The 13,386-nt window shown below is 40.2% G+C and overlaps 1 long non-coding RNA gene across 2 annotated transcripts; it reads right to left on the bottom strand.

Annotated features, from left to right (window-relative positions):
- Nucleotides 1-2,632: 2,632 nt before the first annotated feature.
- Nucleotides 2,633-11,578, bottom strand: LOC135527072 (uncharacterized). Of its 2 annotated transcripts, none has more exons than XR_010453401.1 (3): nt 4,634-4,985; nt 4,326-4,379; nt 2,633-2,722 (listed from the first exon to the last, which is right to left on the bottom strand). It is a non-coding gene; the product is annotated as an uncharacterized LOC135527072 (long non-coding RNA). The 2 variants fall into 2 exon arrangements; XR_010453400.1 differs by lacking the exons at nt 4,326-4,379; nt 4,634-4,985 and adding exons at nt 4,136-4,278; nt 11,508-11,578 and having other exon boundaries at nt 2,645-2,722.
- Nucleotides 11,579-13,386: the final 1,808 nt, after the last annotated feature.

Below are 13,386 nucleotides of genomic sequence, written 5' to 3'. Positions count from 1 at the left end.
CTGAACAACAATATAAATGCAACATGTAAAGTGTTGGTCCCATGTTTCATGAACTGAAATAAAAAATCCCAGAAATGTTCTATACACACAAAAAGCTTATTTATCTTAAATGTTGTGCAGAAATGTGTTTACATCCCTGTTAGTGAGCATTTCTCCTTTGCCAAGATAATCCATCCACCTGATAGGTGTGGCATGTCAAGAAACTGATTAAACAGCATGATAATTACACAGGTGCACCTTGTGCTGGGGACAATAAAATATCACTCTAAAATGTGCAGTTTTGTCACACAACACAATGCCACAGATGTCTCATGATTTGAGGGAGCGTGCAATTGGTATGCTGACTGCAGGAATGTCCACCAGAGCTGTTGCCAGAGATATGAATGCTAATTTCTCTACCATAAGCCACCTCCAATGTTGTTTTAAAGAATTTGGCACTACCTCCAACCGGCCTCACAACCGCAGACCAAGTGTATGGAGTGATGTGGGCGAGCAGGTTGCTGATCTCAACGTTGTGAACAGAGTGCCACATGGTGGGTTTATGGTATGGGCAGGCATAAGCTATTGACAATGAACACAATTGCATTTTATTGACGGCAATTTGAATGCACAGATATACTGTGACAAGATCCTGAGGCTCATTGTCATGCCATTCATCTGCAGCCATCACTTCATGTTTCAGCATGATAATGCACTGGCCCCATGTCACAAGGATCTGTACACAATTCCTGGAAAATGTACCAGTTCTTCCATGGCCTGCATACTCACCAGAAACGTCAGCCATTGACTATGTTTGGGATGCACTGGATCGACATGTACAACATGTAAGCCTGTTTCAGTTCCCGCCAATATCCAGCAACTTCCCACAGCCATTGAGGAGGAGTGGGACAACATTCCACTGACCACAATCAACAGCCTGATCAACTCTATGCGAAGGAGATGTATAGCGCTGCATGAGGCAAGTGGTGGTAAAACCAGATACGGACTAATTTTCTGATCCACGCCCCTACCTTTTTTATAAAGGTATCTGTGACCAACAGAAGCATATCTGTATTCCCATTCATGTGAAATCCAGAGATTAGAGTCTAATTAATTAATTAATCTAATTAATTAATTTAAATTGACTGATTTCCTAGTCAGTTGTACAACTGAATGCATTCAACTGAAATGTGTCTTCCGCATTTAACCCAACCCCTTCTGAATCAGAGAGGTGCGGGGGGCTGCCATAATCGACATCCACGTCTTATATGAACTGTAACTCAATAGAATCTTTGAAATTGTTGCATGTGTTTATATTTTTGGTCAGTATACATTCATACATTACAACTGCTGCTACCAGATTCTAATTATGATTCTGAAATACTGCACAATTTAAACAATTGCCCCTTCCACAAAACATATGTAAATATTGGACTATAAATTGTGCTTCCTGTATTATACTTACTTTATTTACTTTATGTTCGTATTTTTATATTTTATGATTTCTTATTGTTGTTGCATTGTCGAGAAGGAACCTACAAGTAAACATTTAGTTGGACGGTGTATACCATGTGTAACCCGTACATACAACTAATAAATCTTGATGATATTCTGCATTTGGTGTGTTCAACTCTAAATAAACACACTTGTTTTTCCTCTGTGGGTGGGACTCTTTTTTTCACAGTCAGCTGAACAAAAACAGTGTGTATGTGTGCAGTGTGTGCCAGACAGGCCAAATAGCTATCTGTCACGACAAACAGTAAAACAGACAGACTGTCAGATAGGGATAAGTTGTATTAGGACCAGAAGTAGGTACCTGATGAGTTGGTATCAGGCCTGTTATGTAGGCAGTTCCCACGATCAGTCCACCATTACCCTAGGTTCTGTGGCAGGATATCACTCCCTTCCCACTGGGCACAGACGTCAATTCAACGTCATTTTATTGACATGACGTTGAAACAACGTTGATTCAGCCAGTGTGTGCCCAGTGGTTTCTGTCTCCCTCTCTTTCCTTTGCCTGTTGTTTTCCCTAGACAGATATTTAGAAAGGATGTCTGACATCCTAGAAACAGGGACAACTGAACCGACAGGTAGGTGGCATCACCTGCTGGCAGTTGGTTGCTCTGATCCCAGCTTACGTCTAAAGCCTTTCCCTTCAAATTAGCCATCGACCCCAAGTCCCTGTTACAGGGCCAGCTGATTCCTGTTGAATGTGCCATAACATGAGCGCTGCCTTACATGTTTTATAGTCCCATGAAAGCCCAATGTTATCCCGCTCCCTGCTGAGAGATGCACAAAACAAAGGCTTACAACAAAGTCCCCCCCTCCAAACCTTTCCGCCATTGTACCCTACAGTACTTCCTTATTAAGTTCAGGTGGCCCCTCATACTGATAACATGCAGCATGAAAGCAGTCTACGTCATTTATAATATATGTTTGTTTATTTATTATTATATGTAAACATGCCAATTATATTGGCAAAAAAACATTGACTCGCATTACACTTCACACATTCACTAAATGAAAATAGCTTAGATACAAAGGAGAGAGAATGATGGAAGGAAGGTATGAGTGGTTGATGTGTCCTGGGAGTTGGTCAGTAATGGCGTGGCAAATCAGTCAGAAGCAACGGGGTGAGGGGGGGGTTTCCTTCACCACTCCAATTTCAGTCTTTCACTGATCCCAGTTGAGCTGGAAGGCCCTCCGCCTGTCTCCACCGTGCATTGCGTAGCCTGAACCATTTCTGGAACAAACAAAAAGAGCCCAAGATAGGTGTCAGAGACAGGTGACGTCACACCACGGCACTGTTGCTATTGCTCCACCAGGTATTAGTTCCAAATAGCATTATTATTGGAGCGTTAGTCACAGAATCTGTAAACTGACCTGGGAGAGGTAATGGTAGGTTATACACTGAACAAACTCATAATGACATTAAGATTCCTAAGCAATTTCCCCTAGGTGTTTTCCGTTATGCAGGGCAGATTGGCATTTATTGAGATTACTCATGTACAGAAAGAAAGATCTGCAGGGTAGTCACTAGATGGCACAGCCAGAAAGTCATACAATCTGATTTTAAACCCAACCCCAACCTTAAAGGTAGACTCAGCAATATGATGTAGACGCACAAAGTAAACAGCATAGTGGGTCAATTTTCGCAACGACTAGGAGAGTTGAAGAGCGAAGGTCCCGCTGCTGTCCCGCTGCTGCCACGTTGTAACAGCGTGGATACAACCCGTGCCATGTGTGCGAGCATAGTCTTGCATCTCACAATAGCTGCGGTGCTGCTCGAGGCAACGTAATTTCTACCTTTCAGTAGACATTAAAACACACCTTTTTTTCAGCTTTCAATTTTGTTCTTTTGTTTATTTTCTAAAGCATTTAATGTCTGGATTTGACTGTTTTGCCTTGTTTCACACCCAGACTTTATTATGCTATGTATTACTATAAATGTAAACAAATAAACTATAAATAAATAACTATAAATAGTTGATGTGCATAAATCATTTGTTGCTTTTTTTTTACACAAAATAGTCGTCTCACAGTATTTGTTATTTTGTTATTTTATTAGGATCCCCATTAGCTGAAGCAAAAGCAGCAGCTACTCTTCCTGGGGTCCACACAGAACATGAAACATAATACATTGATACATATCAATGCATGCACACAAACTATCTAGGTCAAATAGGGGAGAGGCATTGTGCCACGAGATGTTGCTTTATCTGTTTGTTTGAAACAAAGGTTTGCTGTTTATTTGAGCAATGTGAGATGGAAGGAAGTTCCATGCAAAAGGGCTCTATATACAGTTGAAGTCGGAAGTTTACATACACTTAGGTTGGAGTCATTTAAAACTCGTTTTTCAACCACTCCACAAATTTCTTGTTAACAAGCTATAGTTTTGGCAAGTCGGTTAGGACATCTACTTTGTGCATTACACAAGTCATTTTTCCAAAAATTGTTTCCAGACAGATTATTTCACTTACAATTCACTGTATCACAATTCCAGTGGGTCAGAAGATTACATACACTAAGTTGCCTGCATTTAAACAGCTTGGAAAATTCCATAAAATGATGTCATGGCTTTAGAAGCTTCTGATAGGCTAATTGACATCATTTGAGTCAATTGGAGGTGTACCCGTGGATGTATTTCAAGGCCTACCTTCAAACTCAGTGCCTCTTTGCTTGACATCATGGGAATATCAAAAGAAATCAGCCAAGACCTCAACAAAATAATTGTAGACCTCCACAAGTCTGGTTCATCCTTGGAAGCAATTTCCAAAAGCCTGAAGGTACCACGTTCATCTGTACAAACAACAATACGCAAGTATTATTATAAAAATTGTATTTACACAATGGGACCAGGTAGCCGTCATACCACTCAGGAAGGAGACATGTTCTGTGTCCTAGAGATGAACGTACGAAAAGTGCAAATCAATCCCAGAACAACAGCAAAGGACCTTGTGAAGATGCTGGAGGAAACAGGTACAAAAGTATCTATATCCACAGTAAAACCGGGAAGGAAGAAGCCATTGCTCCAAAATCGGCATAAAAAAGCCAGACTACGGTTTGCAACTGCACATGGTGACAAAGATCGTACTTTTGGAGAAATGTCCTCTGGTCTAATGAAACAAAAATAAAATTGTTTGGCCATACTAACCATCGTTATGTTTGGAGGTTAAAGGGGATGCTTGCAAGCCGAAGAACACCATCCTAACCGTGAAGCACGGAGGTGGCAGCATCATGTTGTGCAGGTGCTTTGCTGCAGGAGGGACTGGTGCACTTCACAAAATAGATGGCACCACGAGGCAGGAAAATGATGTGGTTATATTGAAGCAACATATGAAGACATCAGTCAGGAAGATAAAGCTTGGTTGCAAATGGGTCTTCCAAATGGACAGTGACCCCAAGCATACTTCCAAAGTTGTGGCAAAATGGTCGTAAGGACAACAAAGTCAAGGTATTGGAGTGGCCATCACAAAGCCGTGACCTCAATCCGATATTGCCCCACTGTATATAAAATAATAATTAGGACCCCCCCCCCCACTGCTAAAACATAAGTTGTGCCCCTGGATGTAACCATGTGCCATTTAATGTATTATCTGACCGGCACAAGTGCTCCCAAGTCAAAATGCTATGTGCACTCCACAGGTCACGTTTATAAATTAGTGTCCCAAAAAATGATCAAGATTAGGAAAAGTTCCGCGGCACACCTGACGGGTTTCCACCACTTCCGAATTTGCCCTCATTCATTTTCAACAGGAGCAGAACTGTGGGCAGAACTGAAAAAGCTTGTGCGAGCAAGGAGGCCTACAAACCTGACTCAGTTACACCAGCTCTGTCAGAAGAAATGGGCCAAAATTCACTCCATTTTTTGTGGGAAGCTTGTGGAAGGCTACCCGAAACGTTTGATCAAGTTAAACAATTTAAAATCAATGCTAACAAATACTAATTGAGTGTATGTAAACATTCCCACTGGGAATGTGATGAAATAAATAAAAGCTGAAATAAATCATTCTCTCTACTATTATTCTGACATTTCAAATTCTTAAAATAAAGTGGTTATCCTAACTGACCTAAGACAGGGAATTTTTACTAGGATTAAATGTCAGGAATTGTGAAAAACCGAGTTTAAATGTATTTGGCTAAAGTGTATGTAAATGTCCGACTTCAACTGTACGTCTATCATTTTAAATTGAGAATATATAGCTAACTCATCGATATGCAAATGATGTGTGAGTTTAGCTATTCTCTGCTTCATATGTACATTGACAAGGGGCACATTAATTGCACATGCCCATTAGGCCAGTTATGCCATCATACTGAAGGCCTATGGCTGCATTGGTGATGCATCCCATTATGATAAGCTGCAAAATGGGTTCACATGGCCTTATATCCTGAGGCAAATTAGAGACAGATTCCTTTCACACCTTTTTATTTCAGAATTGTGATCTGTGATGAATGAACATCGACCCTAGTTCATCTTGTATAATGTTTTTAACACTTCACTTCAATGAATCAACATTGAAAATATATATATATATATATTTATTATAAATAATCTAATTTGTTTGTAAATGTTAGACATTTTAGTAAGTAGGCTATTATTACTAAAGCATCATTTCGGGTGAATAAACATACCAGAGGTGGCCAACCTTGCTCCACTCCCTACTCTACTGGATGAGCAGACTTCTATTCCTGCCCAGCAATAATACTCATTATTGTCAACTTCTTAGGTTTTATAAGTTGAATCAGATGTGTTAGTGCTGGGCTGGGACAGAAGCCTGAACACCCAGCACACCTTCAGGAGAAGGATTGACCTGCTCCAGTTGTAATGGGTTTGTATCCTACATTGTGTGTGATTTTGAACTGTATTGTTGGATACAACATTTGCTAACATAAGTACACATACAACCCGTGGCATACAAGGATGTGCCAGCAGTCTCTCTTGGGACATTCACTGGGACCTCTTCATCTGCAGACAGGCATTCGCAGCTCCCCAGACCACAAAGAAACAGGCATCATTTTATTAATTAGATAGCTTTTATCTCTCGGCCTGTCTTGATAGTTTTCCTCTTCAGGGGGAATATTTTCATAATGTCATCCGACAACCTGTCCTTTCTAATTAGTACACCTACTCCCTTTTCTGACAGCTGGAGTAGGAAATCCTTTCACCCTCTTCAATTGCTGTTAGCTCCATGTTTTTTGGTTGTGTTGCCCGGAACTAATGACAGGTGGAACTATGTTTCATGAATGGAAGATTTTCAAGCAAACATTTGCTCCTCACCTGATTGGTTAACAGCAGTGTGCAATTTGCATAAAGTAGACCAGAGCTAAACTTTTTCTCTCCACTATCAGGGTTCGCTCTGCACATCTTCCCACAATCCCCTGTGCATTGCTCCGCATGCTCCTGTTGAAAATGAATGAGGGCAAATTCGGAAGTGGTGGAAACCCGTCAGGTGTGCCGCGGAACTTTTCCTAATCTTTATCATTTTTTGGGGCACTAATTTATAAACGTGACCTGTGGAGTGCACATAGCATTTTGACTTGGGAGCACTTGTGCCGGTCAGATAATATATTAAATGGCACATGGTTACATCCAGGGGTACAACTTATGTTTTAGCAGTGTGGGGAGGGGGGTCCTAATTATTCTTTTATATACAGTGGGGCAAAAAAGTATTTAGTCAGTCACCAATTGTGTAAGTTCTCCCACTTAAAAAGATGAGAGAGGCCTGTAATTTTCATCATAGGTACACTTCCACTATGACAGACAAAATGAGAAAAAAAATCCAGAAAATCACATTGTAAGATTTTTTATGAATGTATTTGCAAATGATGGTGGAAAATAAGTATTTGGTCAATAACAAAAGTTTATCTCAATACTTTGTTATATACCCTTTGTTGGCAATGACAGAGGTCAAACATTTTCTGTAAGTCTTCACAAGGTTTTCACACACTGTTGCTGGTATTTTGGCCCATTCCTCCATGCAGATCTCCTCTAGAGCAGTGATGTTTTGGGGCTGTTGCTGGGCAACACAGACTTTCAACTCCCTCCAAAGATTTTCTATGGGGTTGAGATCTGGAGACTGGCTAGGCCACTCCAGGACCTTGAAATGCTTCTTACGAAGCCACTCCTTCATTGCCCAGGCGGTGTGTTTGGGATCATTGTCATGCTGAAAGACCCAGCCACGTTTCATCTTCAATGCCCTTGCTGATGGAAGGAGGTTTTCACTCAAAATCTCACGATACATGGCCCCATTCATTCTTTCCTTTACATGGATCAGTCGTCCTGGTCCCTTTGCCAAAAAACAGCCCCAAAGCATGATGTTTCCACCCCCATGCTTCACAGTAGGTATGGTGTTCTTTGGATGCAACTCAGCATTCTTCGTCCTCCAAACGCGACGAGTTGAGTTTTTACCAAAAAGTTATATTTTGGTTTCATCTGACCATATGACATTCTCCCAATCTTCTTCTGGATCATCCAAATGCTCTCTAGCAAACTTCAGACGGGCCTGGACATGTACTGGCTTAAGCAGGGGGACACATCTGGCACTGCAGGATTTGAGTCCCTGGCGGCGTAGTGTGTTACTAATGGTAGGCTTTGTTACTTTGGTCCCAGCTCTCTGCAGGTCATTCACTAGGTCCCCCCGTGTGGTTCTGGGATTTTTGCTCACCGTTCTTGTGATCATTTTGACCCCACGGGGTGAGATCTTGCGTGGAGCCCCAGATCGAGGGAGATTATTAGTGGTCTTGTATGTCTTCCATTTCCTAATAATTGCTCCCACAGTTGATTTCTTCAAACCAAGCTGCTTACCTTTTGCAGATTCAGTCTTCCCAGCCTGGTGCAGGTCTACAATTTTGTTTCTGGTGTCCTGACAGCTCTTTGGTCTTGGACATAGTGGAGTTTGGAGTGTGACTGTTTGAGATTGTGGACAGGTGTCTTTTATACTGATAACAAGTTCAAACAGGTGCCATTAATACAGGTAACGAGTGAAAGACAGAGGAGCCTCTAAAAGAAGAAGTTACAGGTCTGTGAGAGCCAGAAATCTTGCTTGTTTGTAGGTGACCAAATACTTATTTTCCACCCTAATTTGCAAATATATTCATTAAAAATCCTACAATGTGATTTTCTGGATTTCTTTTCTAATTTTGTCTGTCATAGTTGAAGTGTACCTATGATGAAAATTACAGGCCTCTCTCATCTTTTTAAGTGGGAGAACTTGCACAATTGATGGCTGACTAAATACTTTTTTTGCCCCACTGTATATATATATATATATATTATTATTTGTATTTTTTATTGAGACGTATAAACACTCCAAACAGCCTACCCAACCGCTCTACATGATCCTAAAGCACACGGAACAGATTCTGTATCACATTCCAATAATAAAACTGGGGAGGACAAACATGCAATTTCAGAATGTGGGCGCATGTCCGTCCCGTCTCGTCCCCATCCCTAGTGAAAGTTGCATCCATGGTTACATCTGTATCTTTGTTTGAAGTCCAGTGCACTCAGGCTGTTGATACATTTGTATCATTTGATGGGCGCGCATCATGACCAAAATCATTTGTAGCATTTTATTTGGTCTGTGAAAACTATTAGCACAGGCAAGTCTGATTAGGTTTAGCCAGATACTTTTATTTATTAATATATGGTTTTGGGCTGAGCTATACCACAACCTCTGCTGAAGAAACAAACGGAGCATGGCTTTGTGTCCGTGTTTACACCTTTACAATGCAGAAAACCGCTGGACTATAGCCCAAACTGTTCAAAACTAAACAACTATTTTGGAACAACTTTCTGGCACAGATTCGCAGGATGCTCGTAAAGGGGTACCTACAAATTAGCCATCATGAGTAAGGAAAATATTTCGAATTAACCCTATTTAATCTATTTAAAAAAGCATTTGTTACAGAAAATAGATGATTTGCAGTATCGATCAGATGAGATAGAGGTAATTATACCACTTAATAAATGAACAGGGACATTTTAGGTGTGCTGCAGAATAGTATGTCCCATCAAGATGTGCCACGGTTAAACAAAGGTTGGGACAGGAACCACTGGTATAAAACACTTTGTAAAGAGGTAGAAACATGTTGTAAATGCTCTTTATGCAGGTGAGGGAGTGGTAACAGGGTGTGCCCTTCCCTTAAGGTACTGTAATGACTATTAAGCAGCCAGCGCCTTGTTCCAATTCATGTTCCAACAGTAGATGGTTAAAAGCATCAGAAGTAAATGAAGTCAGAGGGCCAAGTACACCCAGAACCACATTTGTCCAGTCAAGTTGACTGGGTAGCTCCCATCTTTGTGCACTCACAACGGAAACATGCAGTCACAACAGCAGTGGGGTGAGCATGCCAAAACGGTTTGCAGAGGAGAGAGGGAGAACCTTTTGAGAAACATGTGTCATACTGGCTGCCATGACCTGTACTTTATAATCCTCAATTTGTTAATGCAAATAATATGTGGGACAAAATCTGCTCACAGTACCTACTCACAATTTCCCTATAAAATGAACCCAGCTCACATATCTTCCTCCAAAACAACTCCAAAGGTGTATTCTGCCCTACCAAGCAAAAAGGCAGTAACTGCTCATTTGGTTGAAAATGAGTTATGTCATTTTTGCTACATTAAATACATACTTAATCATGTGGACAAGTATCCTGCCTCTATTGTATTGTGTTCTGGAGAACATGTGGGTTATGCTAGCAGTAATTGCATAAAGTTACTGTGAAACCAAGGTAAATAAAAGCCTTTTGTCAGTTCCACGCTATGAGCAGTTACTGCCTTTTTGTCAGTTCCACGCTATGAGCAGTTACTGCCTTTTTGTCAGTTCCACGCTATGAGCAGTTACTGCCTTTTTGTCAGTTCCACGCTATGAGCAGTTACTGCCTTTTTGTCAGTTCCACGCTATGAGCAGTTACTGCCTTTTTGCTTGGTAGGGCAGTAACTGTGAATCCTGAAACGGAACATATTGTAAAAAGGACAATAAACAACACATTACAACAAGGATATAAAACAGCTTAAATACTGAATTAGAATAACTATCCTCTACATAAGAGGAATTCTATTAGATAGAGATGTCTGTATAACTTCAAACAAAGGATAGGCCCCACCATGACACTTTATATCCGTTTCTGTCATGCCGTAGAATTACTCAATGGCTTGGTTATTACATGATCAAGAGTAAGGTCAAACAACAAATATTGACAATTTATGTTTTGACTGAATCCAAAGCTGATCCAACTGGCAACATTGTTATGTAAGCCAATTTTATTAGGACCACTGGTGTTCGTATTTATTATTAGAATGTTTGGAATTCCTGTGATGATGGGTAAATGCTCTATTTAAAAATGTCATCATCGTGTTATTTCGGGGACAGTGGCACTGGCATGGCATACGACCCGAATGAGGCGCGCAAAGAGGCGTGGACGCGCGCAGAGTCAGCGCTGTCCGTATCACGCTATTCTCTGTTTACATTGTTCCCACTGAATACAAAAAATAAAGGCTAGATATTTCGGTAGCATAATAGAGGTCGATAATATCTCATCAAAACAACGATCATTCTGCTGACCACTCTCATCTGCGGCCCATTACGCCTATTCAGTGAAATACCAATTGTCTCTGGAAAATTGGCTTGCTACATAGCAGCCTATTTGTTCAATGGTGCGCGGAAAAAAAGAAGAAAAAACTCATTGGAAAGCACACTGCAAAAACATTATAGCCTATAGGTTCCCAAATATGTGTAACTCTCTGAATTGCTTTTTCTGTTCCAAGATAAATAAGGTAGCCATTTGATTGTCGACATTGTTGTTGATTTTCAATTTGCAATATTAACTGAAATTAGAGTTTTGGCAATTGTGTGTGGTGTTAATCATTATAGAGCGTTTCCAGCCTATCCATCCTCAGCAAAGTTTCTTTCCTCGCAACATTGTATCCTTCATAGAAAAAGTACATGTTCCTAGAGAGCGTAACCTTATCATTAGGCCTAAAACAACATCGAGAACATAATTGAACAGTGAACACTCACCGCTGTCTCTTCCTCGGTTAGTCCGCTTTCAGCTGCGATTAACATGAGTGTCGACTCATCCGGATGCTTGCTGACTCTGTTGAAATTCTCCTCCAGAATTTTGATCTGATCCTCCCCTAACTGCATACTTTCTAACCCATTTGAAGCCATGTTCCCTCCAAAAAGAGCTCTCGGCCACAGAAGTCGTTTTTATAACGTAGCCTAGGCACTAAATTAGAACACTCAGTGTTTGAAGTTCCAATGCAAATGACGTCCGTTTGCCAGTAAACACCAGTGGCAACTAGGAAATGCTGGAGATAAGAACAAACAGAAATCGTTTTACAAGTACAGCCCCTGCGAAACTAACAACCTAAAAGCATGTCACACTGACTGAGAATGTGGACCGTGTAAACGCTACTACTGTCAACAGTGGTTATCCCAGAGCAAGTTTCACCGAACACTCCCCTTTTATGTGAAATGTAATTGAAGTTTGAAGCAACAAAATATGAGCACGTTTTAAAGTGACATACACATTAATATATGAATACAGTAGGTCTACTAGAAAAGTTTAAATATTTCCAAAACATACCTATAGTGCTTCAACTTCTTCCACTCAACTGCTGACAATTCTGGTCTCTTCACAGTATGTAACATATGCCTGGTGACGTCAGGAATGCACGAGGCTGTGCGCTCCAGCCCCTGCCCCAGCTATACCTGCAACCTGCCAGATCAGGTTATTCTATTTCAACCAAATAGTATCGTTCCATGAAATTCGCTACATGCTTTGAAATAATGTGTAAAATAATCGTACCGTTTTGGAGTTTTCCCCCTCAACTTATTTCTATAACTGTAATAAACATGTAATTACTTGTCATTTACTTACTTGGAACATGTAATGTAATCGATCATTCATTGCCATTTAGGGAGGTATTAGCCTAGAGTCTTAGGATGCCATAAACCAAGAGGAAATTGTAACAAACCATTAAAGGTGCACTATGCAGAAATGTCTCTGCCATTTCCTGATTGCTAAAATTCTAATATTTCACCAAATTTCAGTTTATGTGACAAAACAAGCAAGTATGGTGTAGAGAACCATTGCACCATCTAAACCTCTGTAAAATATTGTCACCATAGCCAAACATATTGTATTTTCAGCTGTTTGAAGCCGATGTACAAAACCAAGAGTAAAAGAGCAAAACTTAAACTTAAGAAGGGAAACATCGAAATAGTGCATATAGAACAGATATACCACTACTTAGTCTTGCGTTCAATGATAATGACAGATCTATAACTCACATTTCTATGTGAATTTGGTTGACACTGGAGGATTTATTTATTTATTCTTTCCCATGTTTCCCTTAGTAGTGGTGACTTGGCTATACTTGCTATTACAATGGAAATTACCTTATGGTGTTGATCTTCTCTGGGATAAACAGCAAATACTTGCACACAAACGTTCACCAGTTTCAACAGAAGGTTCCTTTTCATGCTATTCTTAGACTCAGATTTGGCCCACAATTATAAGTTACTCTCACTGAACAGCTGGATAAGATGGCCAAAACCTCAGCCTTGCTTCTGTTTAGGTACTAAATTAATGCATTATGTTGCCCATGACTTTAGTGTCTGCAATACTCTGCACCTGTTAAACCTTGTTCTATAGTGTAAGTAAAATGCATTAAAAAGTTATTACTGATAAACCTATGAGCAGCATTTTTGATTGGTTAACAGACATATTTTATTACTGGGATAAATGTTATAAAGACATCAACCTGTCAATTTATGATCATTATACCACAAGTAATACAAAATAGAGTTGAATGGGATTTGTATTTACATAAAAGCCTGTTTGACAGGTTGTACAAACCACAATCCCTGATAAAATTTGTAGTAACCTTATCGG

The sequence above is a fragment of the Oncorhynchus masou genome, chromosome 32 (genome assembly GCF_036934945.1).
Source record: "Oncorhynchus masou masou isolate Uvic2021 chromosome 32, UVic_Omas_1.1, whole genome shotgun sequence".
NCBI lineage: Eukaryota > Metazoa > Chordata > Actinopteri > Salmoniformes > Salmonidae > Oncorhynchus > Oncorhynchus masou.
Note: the sequence above shows the minus strand (reverse complement) of the source record. Positions and strands in the feature narration are given on the sequence as shown.